Source organism: Equus quagga, chromosome 1, assembly GCF_021613505.1.
Source record: "Equus quagga isolate Etosha38 chromosome 1, UCLA_HA_Equagga_1.0, whole genome shotgun sequence".
NCBI classification, from domain to species: Eukaryota; Metazoa; Chordata; class Mammalia; order Perissodactyla; family Equidae; genus Equus; species Equus quagga.
Window position 1 is genome coordinate 58529618 of NC_060267.1, and position 21003 is coordinate 58550620.

Below are 21003 nucleotides of genomic sequence, written 5' to 3' on the forward strand. Positions count from 1 at the left end.
TCCTGTGTAACACTAGCCCTGGGTTTCCTGACTTGTGTCACACTCCCCTGGCATCTCAGGTTTCCTGTGTAACATTCCCCGTGATGTCTCTGAATTCATGTGTCACAATGCCCGGCATCCCTGACTTTGTGTATCGCACTTGGCAACTGTTGTATCTGACTTCATGTGTAGCACACCCAGTGACATCTCTGACTTCATGTGTCACACTCCACAGTGTCTTTGAGTTAGTGCATCACACTCACCCTGTCATCTTTGACTTCGTGTGTCACACTCCCCATTGTTTCTCTGAGTTTGTGTGTTACACACCCCTTGTTGTCTCTGACTTCATATGTCAAACTCTACTGGCATCTTTGACTTCGTGTGTCACACTCCCCCTTGTGTCACAGACTTCATTTGTAACACACCATGTGGCATTTTTGATTCCATGTGTAAAACTCTCCTGGTGTCTTCACTTTGTGTGCAACACTCCACGTGACCTTTCTTTCTTCGTGTGTAACAGTCCCCCTGGTGTCTCTAACTTCATTTGTAATGCTCCCACTGGAAACTCTGAGTTTGTGTCTAAGCTTCCATGGGGTTCTCTGATTTCTTGTGTAACACACCCCCTGGCATCAATGACTTCATGTGTATCACTCCTCATGGGCTTTCTGAGTTCGTGTGTCACACTCCTCATGTTGTATTTGATTCATGTGTTACTCTCCTGCTCGTATCTTTGATTTCATGTGTCACACTTCCCCTGGTGTCTTTGACTCGTTTGTAACACTCCACCTGGCATCTCAGAATTCATGTCAAACAGTCACCATGGCCTCTCTGACTTCAGGTGTCACACTCTGCCCGGCAACCATGAGTTGGTGTATCACACTCCCTGTGGTGTCTCTGAGTTTGTTGTCACACACTGCCTTGTGTCCCTGGGCTCATATGTCACATTCCTTCTGCCATCTATAACTTTGTGTGTAACACTCCCCTTGGCGTTTCTGACTTTGTGTATAACACTCCCCTGGTGTCTCTGACATTGTGTGTCAGAATCCCTGTGGCCTCTTTGACTTCATGTGTCACACTCCGCCTGGAGTACCAGACTTTGTCTGTAACAATCTCAATGGTGTCTCTGAGTTCATGTGTAACACTCCCCCATGGCATCTCTGACTTCTTGTGTCACACTCACCCTGTCATGTCTGACTTCGTGTGTAATACTTTTGGTGTCTCTGACTTCGTGTGTCACACTTACCATTTTGTCTCTCTCTTTGTGTGTCACAATGCCCCATACATCTCTGACTTCATGAGTTACTCTCATCCTGTTGTCACTGACTTCTTGTGTCACACTCCAATTTCTGTCTCTGACTCTGTGTGTAACACCCCCTGTGGCGACTCATTCTTCTTGAGTAACACTACCCCTGTCGTCTCTGACTTCTTGTTTAATGCTTCTCCGTGTCCTCTCCATCTTTGTGTGTCTCACTCCCTGTGCCATCTCTGACGTTCTGTGTAACACTGCCCGTGTTGTCTCTTACTTTTTGTACAACTCTCCCCTTGGCGTCTCTGACATTGTGTGTCACCCTACCCCTGGTGCCTCTGATTTCATGTGTAACGCTCCACCTAGTGTCTCTGACTTCGTGTGTAACACTCCTTGTTGCACCTCTGATTCATGTATAACACACATACTGGTGTCTCTGACTTTGTGTGCAACACACCCCCTGTTGTCTCTGAATTCATGTGTAACACTCCCCTGTGATGTCTCTAAATTCTTGTGTCACACTCCCACTGTTGTCTCTGACTTCATGTGTAACATGACACCTCTTGTGTTTGACTTCATAACACTCCACCTGTCATCTCTGACTTCGTGTGTCACACATCCCATTGTGTCACTGACTTCCTTCATAACACTCCCCATGGTATCTGTGACTCTGTGCATAACACTCCTCCTTGTCTCTCTGACATCATGTCTAACACTTCTCCTGATGTGTTTGGCTTTGTGTGTAACATTCCACTGTATGTCTTTGAGTTCATTCATAACATTCCCACTGGTGTCTCTGACTTGCTTTGTAACACTCCCCCTGTAGTTTCTAACTTTGTGTGTCACACTCCCCCTGGCGTCTCTGATTTCATGCATCACACTCCCCTCGGCATCTCTAACTTTGTTTGTAACACTCCTACTGGTGTCTCTGACTTCGTGTGTAACACTCCCCCATGGCGTCTCTGACTTTGTGTTTAACACTCCCCATTGCACCTCTGAATTCGTATGTCACTCTCCCCCTCCACCCCGGTGTATTTGACTTCATGTCTAACAGTCACCCTGGAGTCTCTGACTTCGTGTGTCACACTTAGCCTGTCATCTCTCACTGCGTGTGTCACACTCCCCCAGTCTTCTCTGACTTTGTATGTAACACTCCAACTGTCATCTCTGACTTTGTGTGTCACACTCCCTATGGTGTCTCTGATTTGGTGTTTCACACTAGTCCTCTCACCTCGGACTTCATGCATAACAGTAGGCCTGTCGTCTCTGACTTTGTGTGTCCCACTACCCCTGGCATCTCTGACTTTGTGTGTCACACTCAACCTGTCATCTCATGTTCGTGTGTAACACTCTCCTTGGTGTCTCTCGCTTCGTGTGTAACACTCCCCCCCTTCCCTCTCTTACTTCATGTGTAATGCTCAATGTGGCATCTCTGAATTCATGTCTAACTCTCCCCAGTGGCATCTCTGAATTTGTGTGTCACACTTCCCCTCTCGTCTCTGACTTCATGTGTATCACTGCCCCTGGGTTCTCTGACATCATGTGTTACACCCTCCACTGTGTCCCTGACCTTGTGTTTCATAGTCCTCCTGTCATCTCTGACTTCGTGCATAGCAATCCCCCTGTTGTTTCTGTCTTTGTGTGTCACACTGTACCTGGCATCTCTGATTTCCTGTGTCGCACTTCCCCTTGCTCTCTGAGTTCATGTCTCACACTTCCCCTGGCATCTCAGATTTCATGTGTAACACTCCCCTTGGCATCTCTGACCTCATGTGTCATACTCACCGTGGCGTCTCTGAATTCATGTGTAACAGTTCCCATGGTATCTCTGCTTCGTTTGTCACACTCCCCATGGCATCTGTGACTTGGTGTTTCCCACTTCACTTGTGGTCTCTGATTTTGTGTGTCACACTCCCCCAGGCATCTCTGACTTTGTGTGTAACTCACCGCATGGAGTCTGTGACTTTGTGTTTCACATTCCCCTTCTCATCTCTGACTTTGTAGGTAACACTACCCCTGTCATTACTGTCTTCGTGTGTAACACTCCCCTTGTCATCTCTGAATTCGTGGATAACACTCCCCCTGGTCTCTTTGACTTTGTGTGTAACACTCCTCCTTTTGTCTTCAACATTGTGCATAACACAACCACATGGCATCTCTGACTTCATGTGCAACACTCCCTGTGGCATCCAAGACTTTGTGTGTCACATTCCCATTTGTGTCTCTGAGTATCTGGGTGACACTCCCCCTGCCATCTACAGCTTTGTGTGTAACACTCCAAATGGCGTCTCTGACTTCGTGTATAACACTCTCACTGGTGTCTCTGACTTCATGCATCACGCTCCCCCTGGCACCTGTGACTTTGTTTTTCACATTCCCTCTGGCGTCTCTGACTTGGTGTGGAGCACTCCACCTGGTATTGTTGTTTTCGTGCATAACACACCCCTGTGGCCTCTCTAACTTCGTGTGTCACCCTCTCCCTGTCGTCTCTAAATTCATGTGTAACTAAACTGCTGGTTTAAAAAACCACTGCTGGTTTTTAAAAAACTGATGTTTTTTACTTCATGTGTAACACTCCTCCTCACGTCTTTGACTTCATGTGTCACTATCCCCCTGTCATCTCTGATTTAAGGTGTCACACTCTACTTGGTGTCTCTGACTCCGTGTGTATCACTCCCCATGGCATCTCTGACTTTATGAGTAACACTTCCGCTTTTGTCCCTGACTCCGTGTGTAACACTTCCCTGTGCTGTCTCTGACTTCATGTGTCACACTTTCCCTGATGTCTTTTAATTCGTGTTTCCCTCTCTCTGTGGCATCACTGATGTCGTGTGAAACACTCCACACGGCATCTGTGACTTTGTGTGTAACACTCCCCCTGGTGTCTCTGACTTTATGTATAACACTCCACATGGCATTTCTGTCTTCATTTGTAACACTACTCCGTGGTGTCTCAGACAATGTGTGTCATACTCCACATGGCGTCTCTGACTTCATGTATCGCACTCCCCCTAGCATCTTAGATTTCATGTGGAACAATCCACCTGGTGTCTCTGAGCTCCTGTGTAACACTCTCCTGCCACGTCTGACTTCATCTGTAACACTCCACCTGGCGTCTCTGAATTCATGTGTCAAAGTCCCTCTGGCATCTCAGACTTTGTTTGTCACACTCTCCCTGGCATCTGTGACTTCGTGTGTCACACTCACCCTGGCATCTCTGACTTCATGTGTAAAAGTCCACGTGGCATTTCTTCCTTCATGTGTAACACTCTCTCGTGGTGTCTCGGACTTCGTGTGTAATAATCAACACGGCATCTCTGACTTCATGTGTACCACTCACAATTGCGTCTCTGAATTCATGTGTCACAATCCACCTGGCATCTCTAACTTAGTATGTCACACACCCTCTGGCGTGTCTGACTTTGTAACAATCCCTGTGTCACCTTTAAGTTCATATGTCACACTCCCCATGGTGTCTCTGACTTTGTGTGTAACACACTCCTTGATGTCTCTGGCTTCCTGTGTAACACTGCCCCTGGCATCTCTGACATCATGTGTCACACTCCATCTGGCATCTCTGACTTTGTAACACTCTCCGATGTGCCTCTGACTTTGTCTGTCACATTTCCCCTGGCATATCTGACTTCATGTCTCACAATCCCCATGGCGTCTCTGACTTAGTCTGTCACAAACACCCTGTTGTCTCTGATTTCCTGTGTAACGCTACACCTGGCATTTCTGATTGTGTGTCACACTCCCCCTGGCATCTCAGACTTCGTGTGTAACATTCACCATAGTGTCTCTGCCTTTGTGTGTCACAATCCCCCTGGCATCTCTAACTTCGTGTGTCAGAATCCCCCAGCATCTCTGAGTTTGTGTGTAACACTTCCTGTGGCGCCTATGACTTCTTGTGTCACACTTCCCTTGGCGTCCCTGACTTCATGTGTTGCACTCCTACTGGCATCTTTCACTTTGTGTGTCACAGTCTCTGCTGTGCCTCTGACTTCGTGTGTAACACACTCCCTGGTGTCTCTGACTTCCTGTGTGACACTACCCTTTGTGTTTCTGACTTGTGTCACACTCCTCCTGGAGTCTAATATTTCTTGTGTAACACTCCCTGTGATGTCTCTGATTTCGTGTGTCACATTCCGCCTTGAGTCCCTGACTTTGTGTATCACACTCCCCTTTTCATCTCTGACTTCATGTGTACACATCCAGTGGCATCTCTGAATTCATGTGTCTGACTCTCCCTGTAGTCTCTGTCTTTGTGTGTAACACTTCCTCTGGCGTGAATGACTTTGTGTGTCTTTCTAGCCACTGTTGTCTCTGACTTCATGCGTAGCACTCCCCCTCTCATCTCTGACATCTTGTGTAGTATTCTCCATGGCATCTCTGACTTCCTGTTTCACAAGTACTGTGTTGTCTCAGAATTTTTGGGTCACTCTTCCCTGGGTGTCTTTGAATTCGTGCATATCACTCCCCCATGGCATCTTGGATGTCATGTGAACACTACACATGGCTTCTGTGACTTCGTGTTTAACACTCCACCTGTAGTCTATGACTTTGTTTGTCACACTCCCCGTCCTGTCTCTGAATTTGTACATCACACTCCCCCCCTGCCATCTATAACTTTGTGGGTTGCACTTCCCTGTGGCTTCTCTGGCTTAGTGTGTAACACTCTCACTCTTGACTCTTACTTCGGATGACACTCTACCCCTGGTGTCTCTGACTTTGTGCATCACACTCCCCCTGGCGTCTCTAAATCATTTGTAATGTTCCCACTGGTGTCTTTGAGTTCGTGTGTAACACTCCATGTGCCCTCTCAGAATTCGTGTGTAAAAATCTCCATGTTGTCTTTTTTCATGCATCACCCTCTCCTTGGTATCTTTGACCTCCTGTGTCCCACCTCCCATGGTGTCTTTGACTTCGTTTGTAACACTCCCCCTGTGGTCTCAGAATTCGTGTCTAACAGTCACTGTAGTGTCTCTGACTGTGTTTCACACTCCACACTGCTTCCCTGACTTCATGCATCAGACTACCCCTGGCATATCTGAGTTCATTTGTAACACAACCAGTGGTGTCTCTGACTTCGTGTGTCACACTCCCCTGGTGTCTGTGAGTTCATGTATTACACTCCCTCTGTCATTTGTAACTTCGTATGTAACACTCCCACTGGCGTCTCTGACATCATGAATAATACTCCCCCTGGCATCTCTGACATTGTGTGTAACATTTGCTGTGGCATCTGAATTCGAGGGTCACACTCTACTTGTCATTTCTGACTCCATGTGCCACACACTCCCTGGTGTCTCTGACTTAGTGTATAACATTCATCATGGCATCTCTGATTTCATCTGTCACAATGCCCCTGGCTTCTCTAACTTTGTGTGTGACAATTTCCCTGTCATCTCTGATTTTGTGGGTAACATTCCCCTGTTGTCTCTGACATCATGTGTCACACTCCTTCTGGCATCTCTGACTTCGAGTGTCACACTTTCCCTCCGACGTCTTTGAATTTGTGTGTCCCTCTCTCTGTGGCATTGTGGACTTCATGTGAAACACTCCACATGGTGTCTCTGACTTCATGTCTAACACTCACCCTTGTGTCTCTGACTTTGTGTGTAACGCTCAATGTGGCATCTGTGACTTCGTGTGTAACACTCCCCCGGCATCTCTGACTTCATGTATAACACTTCACATGGCGTTTCTGCCTTCACTTGTAACACTATCCTGTGGCGTCTCGGACATCATGTGTCACACTCCATGTGGCGTCTCTGACTTCATGTGTAACACTCCCCTGGCATCTCAGATTTCATGTGGAACAATCCACCTGTTGTCTCTGAGTTCATGTGTAACACTCCCCTGGCATCTCTGATTTTGTCTGTAATACTCCACCTCGAGTCTATGACTTTGTGTGTCACAATCGCTCTGGCATCTCTGACTTCATGTGTCACAATAAATCTGGTGTCTCTGAATAAGTGAGTAATATTCCCTCTGATGTCTGTGAATTCATGCATAAAACTCCCTTGGCATCTCTGACTTCATCTGTAACACTCCCCATGGCATCTCTTACTTCGTGTGTAACACACCACTGGTCTCAGATTTTGTGTGTAACATTCCCCATGGCACCTCTTTCTTTGTATGTCACGCTCTGCCTGACGTTCCTGACTTTGTGTATGACACTCCCCCTGTCATGTCTGACTTTGTGTGTAACATGGTGGCATCTCTGACTTCGTGTGTAACACTTCCCTATGGCATCTTTGACTTTGTGTGTCACACAACCTGTGGCATCTCTCACATTGTGTTTAATACTTCCCATTTCATCTCTGAATTTTTGTGTAATTCTCCCCCTCATGATTCTGACTTGGTGTGTAATGCTCCACCTGTACCTATGACTTCATGCATAACATACCCCCTGTCATCTCTGAGTTCATGCATAACACTTCCCCTGGTGTCTCTGACTTTGTGTGTAACACTCCCCCTGGCATCTCTGACTTCATGTGTCACACCCTGCCAGTCGTCTCAGAATTGGTGTGTCACTCTCCCTCTCATGTCTTTGACATCCTGTGTAACACTTCACCTTGTGTCTTTCACTTCCTTACATGCCCACTATTGTCTTTGACTTCATTTGTAACACTCCCACTGGCACTCCACTTCGTGTGTCACACTCCATCTGGTGTCTCTGTCTTCATGTGTCACACTCAACATAGCTTCTATCACTTCATGTGTCACACTCCCCATTTCTGAATTTGTGTCACACTCCCCCTTGCATCTCTGACCCCATGTGTAACACTCACCACAGTGTCTCTGAGATTGTGTGTCACACTCCTCCTGTAGGCTCAAACTACATGTATCACACTGCTACTGTGTCTCTGACTTCATGTGTCACACACCCCTTGGCATCTTTGACTTCGTGTGTAACACTCCCCCACTGAATTCGTGTATAACACTCCACGTGGTGTTTCTGACTTCGACTTTTAGAAACCCTGTGATGCCATGGACTTTGTGTAACACCCTCCTCTTGTCTTTGACGTCATATGTAACCCTACCCGTGTCATCTCTGACTTCATGCATAACACTCCCACTGGTCTCTCTAACATCATGTGTAACACTCCTCCTTGTGTTTTTTACTTAGTTCGTTACACTTCTCCTGGTGTCTGTGACTTTGTGCATAAACTACTCCTGGAGTCCCTGATTTCTTGCAAAACACTCACCCTGGTGTCTGTGACTTCTTGTGTAACACACCCCCTTGACGTCTGTGACTTTGTGTGTAGCACTCCCCGTGGTGTCTCTGACTCCATGTGTAACATTCCCGATAGTGTCTCTGACTATGTGTATAATAATCCATGTGGTTTCTCTGACTTGGTGTGTCACACAATCCATAGGGTCTCTGCCTCATGTGTAACACCTCCACTCATGTCTCTGTCTTTCTTTGTCACACTCCCCCTGACATCTGTGACTTCGTGTGTAACACTCTTCTGTGGTGTCTCTGACTTCATGTGAAACACTCACACTAGATCTCCCATTTCATGCATTACACTTCCCTTGGGGTCTATGACTTCGTGTCTGACACTCGCCCAGGATATTTTTAATTCTAGTGTCACACTTCTCATGGCATCTCGGACTTCATGTGTAACACTCCACCAGGAGTCTTTGACTTTGTGCGTAATACTCCTGGTCACATCTCTGACTTCGTGTGTCATTCTCCCGATATTGTCTCTGTCATCATGTATAACACTCCCTCTCTTGTCTGTGACTTTCTGTGTAACAATCCCACTGGCATTGCTGACTTTGTATGTAACACACCTCATCACATCTCTGGCTTGATGTGTAACTCTCCTCATCTTGTCTGTGATTTCGTGTGTAACACCCCCTGGTGTCTCTGACATCACATGTAACACTCCCCCTGGTGTCTCTGACATCGTGTGTAGCACTTCCTCTGGCATCTCTGACTTCACGTGTAACACTCCCCCTGTGATCTCACACTTCGTGTGTTGGACTGCACCTGTCATCTCTGACATCATGTCACACTCCCAATGTCATCTCTGTCTTCTTGCAAAACATTCCACCTGTTGTCTCTGACTTTGTGTGTCACACTACCCCTGGCATCACTAAATTCATGTGTCATATTCCCCCTGGCATCTCTGACTTCCTTTGTAACACTCACCATGGTGTCTCTGACTTTGTGTGTCAAAATCTGCATGGCGTCTCCAACTTTGAGTATCACACTCCCCCTGGCTTCTCTGTCTTTGTGTGTAACACTCCCCATGGCTCCTCAGATATCGTGCTTCACACTTCCCCAGGTGTCTCTGATTTCATGTATCTCAACTCCCTTGGCATCTCTGACTTCGTGTGTAACACTCTGCCTTGTGTCTCTGAGTTTGTGTGTAACACTCCCCCTGGCATTTCTGAATTCGTGTGTCACACACCCCCTTGCATCTCAGACTTCAGGTGTCACACTCACTGTGCCGTCTCTGACTTCGTGAGTCACACTCCCCCTGGCATCTCTGATGTCATGTGTCACACTCCCCGTTGCTTCTCTGACTTCATGTGTCCCTGACTTCATGTGTCTAACACCCCCTGGCGTCTGTGACATCATGTGTAACACACCCCTTTTCTTCTCTGAATTTGTGTGTGACACTCCACTTGACATCTCTGACTTCATGTGTCACACTTCCCTTGCCATCTCTGACTTTGTGTGTGTTACACTCCCCATGGCATCCTTGACTTCCTGTTTCACACTTCACATGTGTTCTCTGTCTTCGTGTGTCACACACCCCATGGTATGATGGGCTTCGTGCATAGTGTCTCTGACTTGCCATGTAATGGTGCCCTTTTCATCTCTGAATTCCTGTGTAACACTACATGTGGCTTTTGACTTCGTGTGTAACACTCCCCTGGTCTCTCTGACTTCGATTATAACACTCCCTGTGGTGTGTTTAACTTCATACTTAAATCTCCCCGATGACATCTCTCACTTCGTGATTAACACTTCCCCTGGAATCTCTGACTTCATGTGTCCCACTTCCCCTGGTGTCTCTGACTTCATGTGCAACACACCCATTGGCATCTCTGACTTTGTTTGTCACACTCCCACTGGCATCTCTGACTTATTCTCTAACACTCACTGTGGCATCTCTGACTTCATGTGTCACACACTCCCTCGTGTCTCTGACTTCCTGTGTAACATTACCCCTGGTGTTTCTGCCTTCCTGTGTCACACTCGCCCTGGCATCTCAGACTTCATGTCTAACACTCCCCGAGGCGGCTCTGACTTCTTGTGTCACATTCTGCCTGGCATCCCTGACTTCGTGTATCATATTCCCCATGGCGTTTCTGACTTCATGTGTCACACACCCAGTGGCATCTCCGAATTCGTGTGCCACACGCCCCTTGTGTCTCTGACTTCATGCATCACACTGCCCCTGCCATCTATAACTTTGTGTGTAACACTCCCCCCGAGCATCTCTTGTTCCTTGTGGAACATGCCCACTGTTGTCTTTGACTTTGTGTGTAACATTCCACGTGGCTTCTCTGACTTCATGTGTAACACTTTCCCTGCAGTTTCTGAATTCATGTGTAACTCTCCTATGTGGCATCTCTGTCTTCGTGTATCACACTCCCCATAGCATCTTTGACTTCATGTTTCACACTGCCCCTGTAATCTCTGAATTCCCCCTGTCATCTGGTACATCGTGTGTCACACTGCAACTGGCGTCTAGGACTTCCTGTCTAATACTCCCCCTGCTGTCTCTTACTTCGTGTGTAACACTGCATGTGGCGTTTCTGACTTCCTGTGTAACACTCCCCCTGACATCTCTGATTTTGTGTGTCACACTCCACATCATCTCTCTGACTTCGTTTGTAACCCTCCCCCTGTCATCTCTGACTTCATGTGTCACACTCCTCCTGGCCTCTCTGCCTTCGTGTGTAGTGCTCCCCCTTGGCGTCTCTGATTCATGTGTAACACTCCCTCTGTAGTCTGTGACTTCGTTCATAAAACTCCCCCTGGTGTCTCTGACTTCCTGTATAACACTTCCCCTGGTGTCTCCAATGTCATGTATAACACTCTCCTGTGGTGTCTCTGACTTTGTGTGTAACAATCACATTGGCATCTCTGACTTCGTGTGTCAGAGTCCCCCTGGAGTCTCTGATGTCGTGTGTAACATCCCACGTGCTCTCTCTGACTTTGTGTGTAACACTCCCCCTGGCCTCTCCGACTTCGAGTTTAACACTCTACCCGTAGTCTCCAACATCATGTGTCACTCTTGCCATTGTGTCTCTGTCTTCTTGTGTTACACTCTCCCTGCCGTCTATAACTTTGTTCTTATGGTTCCCAGTGGCATCTCCGACTTTGTGTGTAACACTCCCCTAAGCTTGTCTCACATCGTGTGTAGCATTCTCCATGTTGTCTCTGACTTCATGTGTCACAGTTGAACGTTCGTCTATGGCTTCATGTGGCACACACCTCCTGGCGTCTCTGACTTCGTATTTCACAGTTCAGCTGTGGTCTCTGACTTTGTGAATCACACTCCACATGTCGTCTGTGACTTCGTGTTTCATACTCTCCATGTCGTATCTGAATTCGTGCATAACCTTCCCCCTGTCATGTCTGCCTATGTGTCACAGTCCACGTGGCATCTATAACTTCGTGTGTCACACTCCCCCTGACGTCTATCACTTTTTGTGAAACACTGCCACTGGCATCATGGACCTCATATATAATACAATCCTTGGCGTCTCTGACTGGGTTTGAGACATTCCCTGACGTGTCTCTGACTTCGAGTGTCACAGTCTACCTGTCGTCTCTGACTTCATGTGTCACAGTGCCCCTGGCAGTTGTGACTTCGTGTGTAACTCTCTCTGTTGCATCTCTGACTTCGTCTGTCACACTGCATGTGGCGTCTCTGACTTCGTGTGTAACACTCTCTTTGTTGTCTTTGACTTCGTGCATAACACTCCCCAGTTGTTTCTCTGACTTCCTGTGTCACAATCCCCCTGTTGTCTCTGACCGTGTGTAACTCTCCCCCTGGTGTCTCTGACCTCATGTGTAACACATCCCTGTGCCGTCTGTGACTTTGTGAGTAAGACTCCCCCTGGTCTCTCTGACTTTGTGTGTAACACTCTCCCTGGTGTGTTTGACTTTGTGCACAAGACTCCCCTTGGTGTCTCTGAATTCGTAACACTCCCCCTTGCATCTCTGACTTCATTTGTAACATTCCCTGTGGCGTCTCGGACGTCTTGCATAACACTCCCCTTTTCGAGTCTGACTTCGTGGGTAACACTCCTCTGGTGCCTTTGACTTCATTCATAACAGTATCCCGTGGCATTTCTGACTTTGTGTTTCACACTTCACCTGTCTTCTCTGACTTCGTGTGTAACACTCCCCATCATCTTTCACTTCCTCTGTCACAGTCCCCCTGTTGTCTCTGACTTCATGCATAACACTACCCCTGTTGTCTCTGACATTGTGGGTTACACTCAACCTGATGTCTTTGACTCAGTGTGCAATACACCCTGTGGCATCTCTGACTTGGTGCGTCATGCTCCCACTGTCATCTCTGACTTCTTGTTTAACACTACCCCTGGTGTCTCTGACATCCTGCAGAACACTCCCCCTGCTATCTTTGACTTTGTGTGTAACAATCCCCCGTGGCATCTCTTGACTTCCTATGTAATGCTCCCCCTGGTCTCTGTGACTTCGTGTGTAACACTCTTCCTGGTGTCTCTGACTTTGTGTGTAACACTCCACGTGGTGTAACTGTTTTTATGTATTATACTCCCCCTGGTGTCTTTGACTTTGTGTGTAACTCTCCCCCATGGCATCTCTGACTTCCTGTGTCCCATTCCCTCTCGTCTCTCACATTGTATGTCACTCTCCCACTAGTGTCTTGACTTCATGTGTAACACTCCCCCTGGTGTCTGACTTTGTTTGTAACAATCCACCTGGCATCTCTGACTTTGTGTGTAATACTCCCCCTGGCTTCTCTGACATCATGTGTAACACTCCACCTGGTGACCCTGACTTCTTGGTAACACTGCACATGTCGTCTCTGACTTCGTGTGTCACACTCCACCGGTGATCTCTGAATTCGAGCGTCATCCTCCACCAGTTGTCTTTTTTTCGTGTGTAAAAGTCCACCTGGTGACTTTGGCTTTGTGCCTAACCCCCCCACTGGTGTCTCTCACTTCATTTCTAACACTGTCCTTGGCATCTCTGACTTCATGTGGAACACGCCCCCTGTTGTCTCTGACTTCATGTGTCACAATCCTCCTGTCATCTCTGATTTCTTGTATCACACTCCCTTGGCTTCTCTGACTTTTTGTGTAGCACTTGCCATGTTGTCTCTGACTTTGTGTGTAACGTTCCCCCTCCTGTCTTTGACTTCGTGCATAACACTCCCTGATAGCATCTCTGACTTCATTTTTCACACTCCCCCTGTCGTCTCTGACATTGTGTGTAACACTCCCCGGGGCGTCTCTGACTTCCTCTGTAACGTTCCCTGTGGCTTCTTTTACTTTGTATGTAACACTTGCCCTGGGTTCTCTGACTTCGTTAAAAGCCCCTACTTTAAGTCATATTCCTATGGAAGTAGTTATGTCTACAAGTGGTACAGGATGAAAGAACTAACACACAACCTATAGAGTTGTATAAAGGCGGTGTATAAATAGGAAAATTGTAAAAGATCAGAGATTACATATCTTTATATAGGGAAATATACACAGGTTGAGAGAGTCTCTGCTATACCTGGATTTGTGGTATATACAAAAGAGTACTTTGGGCAAGTGTAAGTTTTCTTAATCTCCATACACATCAGCAAAATCAACAGTTTCTTGAAGGGTTGTGGGAAGATAAGTGAAAATTAAATGTCTCAGTGTGTTTATGGTACCTGGAAATATCCCACAAATATCAAGTACATATGGGCTACTGTGTGCGTTTGTTATTTTTTTAACTGGAGACAGTACGTTACCTTAAATGGATTATCTTTACATATGTGAGTGTAAATTCTTCCTGTGTGAGTTCACTCCTCTGTCAGAGGAATGACGATGCGGAGATGGAGCAGTGTGCTATCCAGGTAACTGTCCCCAGTGCGCCTGCCATGACCTAACTCCGTGATTACAACTGGAGCATCAATGTGCTGTCATATTGGATAATTTATCTCCTACCTTATTCAAAATATTTAATGAAAATTTACCTAAAACCTAATGTATTTCCCCAGATGCGTTTTCATTTTAACTGACATGTACTAAGTTGTTTGTAACACTAAGGTACATTTTGTCATGGAGGAACCTAGGCTAGCACTAGGAAATTGAGCAAATTGAGAGAAAGTGAGATCATTGGAATAGGCTTTATATAATCAACTTTCATAAACATTCCCTTTAGATAAAGAGATTCTCTACAGAAAAAATATTTAAAATCACTGTATTATACAACATCATGCTAACAAGATAAAATACACAATACATTTATGTATTGAATATATACATATGGATTCTATGATGTTATTTTAAGTCTGCCTGCACATTAAGGCCACAAAGGATTCTTCCATAGTATGATATAACATTTCATGTAGACATAAATAAAGATGGCTATAAACATCCCTAACAACACACCAATTAAAAGAAATACCAGAGTAATACTAGAGTAAAATGAGGATGGCAGGCACAAAATTGCACCTATGCTTCCTTTAAAAAAGGAAAGAAAAGAAAGAAAGAAAGAGAATTGATCTTGGCTGTGGGGAAAATAGCAGTGTCAGGAGTCTGAGTGAGCCCTAAGAGAGCAAACAGAAAAATACAGCATTTAAAACATTAAAGTATAAATGTGTTTACAGGAAATCCCCACTTTCTTACATAAGACGTTGCTTATAAGCTTGTGAGCTTCTGAGATCATATCCTGACCCCATGTCCATGCTTTTTAATGTCAGAAATACTGAACTACTGGTAGGAAAAGATGTTTTAAATCAATGGAATAAGAAGCAACATAAATCTTGTTTAGGCGCAACGACAAAAAGCTAAAGAAAACAAATCACATCGGTAAGCGCTGACTTCCTGTAAGATGAGGGCAGGTAGTGGGGTTTCTCGCACCAGCTTTAGAGTTCTATGGGAAGCGTCAAGTTATCTTTTCATTGTCTACTATCTGTGTTATCAGATTATTATTGTTTAAACCTATACTGTTTAAGAAAATTATATCTTCTTTCTGACAGATTCCACTGAAACTGAACATGCGTACGTTGTACCATTGCCATGAAACTGGGCACTTCAAAGTCTCCTAATGTCCAAAAATTCCAAATGTCCAAATATCGCTGAGATAGCATTTGGATTTTCATTAAACCCATAGATCACTTTGGCAGAAATTGATACCTTTACCATATTTAGTCTTCTAATCTATAAAAGCACAAATGTCTCCCATTTGTTTAGATCTTTGATTTCTTTATTCAGCGTGTTGTACTTTTTGGCAAACGGATCCTATACATATTTTGTTAGTTTCTACCTAAGTGTTCCTTGTCCCTGGGGGTGGTTGTTGTGTTTTTTATTTCTGTTTCATTGTTGGTTTGTAGAAACCTGAATGATCTTTGCTTGTTGATCTTGCATCCTGTTACCTTGCTGAACTCACCTTTTAGGTCTAAGGTTTTTTGTTTGTTTTTTGTAGATTCCTTGAGATTTTAGTATTATGATTACCAATATCATTAGGTTTGTCTATCACACTGTTGTTCACTTTCTATTTGTCCCCTTTTTGCGCTATTTTTCCTTTTTTTCTGTTCTATATTTTTATTGTGAACTGAAAAGCTATGACCTTTTTATTGTTATTTTAGTGCTTGCTTTAGAGTACTTAGTAAAGTATTTTACTTGTTCAAGTGTAATCATACACCTTCACTTATAAAATAGGAACTTAACATTTAACCACTCCCATCATGTCCTTTATACAATTTCATTATATACTTTTATTATTTTTAAATAATCATCTAGGAGATTCAAATTATTAGAAATCCTATATGCAGCTATTAGTTCTGGCGCTTTTCATTCGTTTGTCTCAATTAATGTTTCCATCTGGTATCACTTTCCTTCTGACTGAGGGCTTCCTTGATCATTTCTTACAGTGCAGTCTGCTGGCGATGGATTCTCAGAGCATTCGTACATCTGAAAAGTCTTTACTTTGCGTTCCTTTCTAAAAGTTCTTTTTCTCTGGGGACAGAATTCCAGGTTGACAGTTCTATTTTCGTTTCAGTGCTTTAATGATGTTTCTGCAATGACTTCTTACCTGCACTGATTCTGATGACAAACATGACATTATTCTCTTTGTCCCTCTGTACACAATGTACCCTTTTTATTAACTGCTTAAGAGTTTTTTTAATCACTGGCTTTGAGGAATTCGATTATGGTGTGCCTTCAAGCAGTTGTCTGCATGTTTCTTGTATCTGGGATTTATTAATCCTCTTAAATTTGAGTTTTAAATCTTTACCATATTTAACCTACATATTTTTGAATAACTTAATGCCCCTCTTTTTTTGGGAGTTCCATCAAATGTATATTTGGCTGTTTGAAGTTGTCTTCCAAGCTTATTTTTACTTTTTTCATTTTTTTAATTTTTTCACTCTGAGTTTCATTTTGGATACTTCCTATTGCTGTATTTACAGGTTCACTAACCTTTTCTTCTGTAATATCTAATCTGCATGAATACAACCCCATGCATCTTTCATCTTGAACATGGTACATTTTATTTCCAGAAGTTCAGTTTCTTTTTTTTAAGACCTTCATGTCTCTACTTACCTTTCTGAAAATACGATATACAATTACAATAACCATTTTTTGTCCTTGTTTGATATTTCAAACATATCTGTGAGTTTTTGGGTCAGTTTTGATTGATTAGTTATTCTGTTCATTATGGATCATGTTTCTCTGTCTTTTGTATGCCTGATAATTGTAAAATGTATCTCATACATTTTGCATTTTATTTTGGTGAATGCTGGATAATTTTATGTTTTACAAATATTCTTGAGCTTTGTTCTGGGATAGTTATTTGGAAATAGTCTAATCCTTTCAGATATTGTTTTATAATTTCTTAGGTGGGTCCAGAGCAGTGTTCAATTTAGCATTAGTTATCCTCCTTTACTGGAGTAAGAACTTCTCGAGTGCTCTACCTAAAGTCCCGGGAGTATGAGTTTTTCTCCTCTCTAGGTAACAAATTGGCACAATTCCCGCCTCTTTGAGTTCTGGGCGCTGCTGTCTTTACTCCTTTCAGAGGATTCTTTCTTCAGCCTTGGATGGTTTCCGCCTGCATTCGCTGATCAGCCATCTATTGAGTGAGTGAGGGGGATTCTCTGCAGAGATCCAGTGTCCTTTCTCCACGCAGCTTCTTATCTTTGGCACTCCGTCTTGCAAGCTCTGGCTACCTTGGTCTCACTGGACTCTCAACTCTGTCTCTTCAGCTTAAGGATTCTTCTAGGCTTTGCTTGGGTTTTCCCTTCTGGCAGCACAGCTTGGAAATTCTCTTAGGAAAGTGGGGGCAATCATAGGACTCACCTCATTGGTTCTTTGTCTCTTAGGGAAACTGTCCTTCAATGCCTGATAACAACGGTTTGAATATTATTTTTTCTTACATCTTGTCTTTGTTTTTGTTTTGTTTTGTTGTACGTTTTTCTTGTTTTAATGGAACGTTAAGTCCAGTCTGTACTACTCTGGATTCGCTGGAAGCAGAAAATGGTATTACGCATACCTTAAGATGAGCTCTGGAATTAGACTTTCTATTCTTTTTAAATTCTTAAACTTTTTAAAGCCTTTTACAACTCACGTAAACATGAAAAACTATTACTGATATTTAAAAAATTATGGAATATAATCACTACTTATCCTCTGACAATCCTCGCCCTGGTTTACGCTGCCCACAGTATGGCTTTTGCCAAGTGGTGCCATGGCCGCAGCTGGGATCCGAACTGGCGAACCCTGGGCCGCCTGCTGAGAAGTGGAATGTGCGAACTTAACTGCTGTGCCACCAGGCCTGCCCCCCTGTAGGGCATTTTTTACCTCATCATTCCTCAAACTGTAGATCATGGAATTCAGCACGAGTATTACCAAAGTCTAAAATACAGAGACCATTTTATCAATATCAAAGGAATGACTGGACTTGGGCTGCACACACATAAAGAATAGAGCCACATATAATACAACTATCCCTCTCTGGTGAGATACAAAGGTGGAGAAGGCCTTGTGCTTGGCCTCTGCAGAGTTCATCCTGAGGCTGGCCTTACGGATCATAATGGAGGATGCAAGGACCATCAGAAGAAGTGAAATCAAATTAAACACTCAAAAGATCTGTATTATCAACTCAATTTCATGTGTGCTTGAGCACAGCAAAGTTAACAAGGAAAGACTGTCACAATATAAATGACTAATGACATTATGGCCTCAGAAAGATGACATAAAAATCTTTATGGTGGTTATCAGAGAGAGAAAGACACTGTAGAGACAGCAGACGCCCACCATCACCCAGCCTACCCTTTGTGATATGACTACTGTGTAGAGCAGAGGGTTACATACGGCCACATAGTCATCATAGGACATTGCTGACAGAATAAAAAGTTCACCAGTGATGAACAAGGTGAAGAAAGCTAGCTTTGTAGTACCAATTATCAGGGATTGTGTTTTGATTAGCTACAAAATTCACAAACATTTTGGGTCTCACAGCTGTTGAATAACCAAGAGCAATGAAAGCCAGGTATCTGAGAAAAACGTACAAGGGTGTTTGTAGCCTGGAGGCCATCTTGGTGAGGATGATCATGTGCAAGTTGCCCACCACTGAGACCATGTAGATGAGGAAGAGCCCAGATAACGGAGCCTGCAGCTCAGGGTGATCTGTGATTCCCATGAGAATAAATTCTTTTAACACTGAGATTTTGTGTGTCCATCCAGGGCATTATGGAAAATTACTGTGGGAAGAACTATCAGAAGAGTTGTTGGGTTTCAGGAGCTATCACTTGTTAAGTAGTAGCCATTTTATTTTTATGTCACATGGTAGTTATCACTACAAGATATATACAGTCCTTTTATGGTTCTGTCAACAATGTATCATTAGAAACCTTTGGACTAGAATGGGAACCCTGATATTTGTTCAAAAATATTTTTCATTTAAAATGCATTGAATTAGTTAAAGCATATAAAATTTTAGAAGAAATTATAAGAAATAGTAATAGCTCTTTGTTTCTTACCCCTGCAACTTCGGTCCCAATCTCCAAAGAAAATCATAATTAATTCATTTCATAGACTTTCATTTACTTCTCTTCATTATGACTCCACATAGCTGGATGGTATTCTCATTCCACTATCCATTTTTTAAAAATTATATTCTCATTCCACTCTTTTTTATGAGTTTTGAACATTGCTTAATTATTTTTTGTAATGATAGAAAATGATTTAGCTACCTTGCAAAGTCCCCAACATGCCCACTCTAATGCTTATAAATAACTTTTTTATTTCCTCTGGAAGAGTGTACCTGAAACTTCAGCACTTGTGTGCTGATTTTTGAAGTTTCTTATTTTTGCTATGCTGCGTATCAATTAAGACCTGCATGTATAGTTTATTAAATCAGAGGAAGAATGATTAGTGGTCCTTCCCATATTTGTTTTGATCTTAGCACTAATATCTCTGAAATTATGGATTTAATATTATAGTTATATTTTTATAATGCATTTTAAGACTAGAAAAAATTATTACGACATTTCTTAATGTACCACCTAAAATCATCTAGTAAACTACTATGAATATACTTGTCCGACAAAGAGCAGTATCACTCTAGAGAATGTTGTCTCAAATGCCTCAGGGGCTGGCAAACAATATCATTGCATGAAGGATAAGGAGGAAAGATAAAGAAAGTGATGAGGAAAAGGGAAACAAGATATTGCATGACTCATTTGAAATTCACTCAAATTTTACTTGTTTCAATGTACATGAACAGGACAGATAATTATTTGATTCACATAAAGCCAATAGGATATGTCATTGACAGAAATGGAGTACATGCATCACATTTTAATTTGAATACTATTCTTTTTTTTTTTTTTTTAAAGATTTTTTATTTTTTCCTTTTTCTCCCCAAAGCCCCCCGGTACATAGTTGTGTATTCTTCATTGTGGGTTCTTCTAGTTGTGGCATGTGGGACACTGCCTCAGCGTGGTTTGATGAGCAGTGCCATGTCCGCGCCCAGGATTCGAACTAACGAAACACTGGGCCACCTGCAGCGGAGCGCGCGAACTTAACCACTCGGCCACGGGGCCAGCCCCTTGAATACTATTCTTATACCTTTATTTCATCTTTTGTCAAGAATATATCAAATGTTTTGAACTAACACAATTTAACATAAGGATTGCATTTTCTTTACCTCTACTTCCCCAACTCCTTTTCTCTTCAGATTGTTTTACAGACAGGTGCTTCTAAACTTTCATGGAAAAATTCATCAATACTTATTGCAAACTCTTCCAGAGTTTAAAAAATGTGGACCATCCTACAACTCAGGATACTAGCAAATTCCTGATTAAAAATAAAAAGATATGATAAAAAAATGTATTTGGGCCTATCATTTCATTTATGGATATAAATATCCTAACCAAAGCTAACATAACTTTAATATCAATTTTAAAAATGCAGAAGAATTACAGTGCATTATGTTCAAACCGGGTTGATCCCATGTTTGGCTAGATGATTTAATATTGAAAAATCTATAAATATAATTTACCACACTATCAGACTGAATTAGAGGAAAAATATGAGCATTTGAATAGATGAAG

General features: G+C 43.4%; 1 pseudogene; it reads right to left on the bottom strand.

The window, feature by feature from the left end:
* Window positions 1-17461: 17461 nt before the first annotated feature.
* On the bottom strand, window positions 17462-19137 carry LOC124244178 (olfactory receptor 8K3-like; annotated as a pseudogene).
* Between the last annotated feature and the right edge of the window lie 1866 nt (window positions 19138-21003).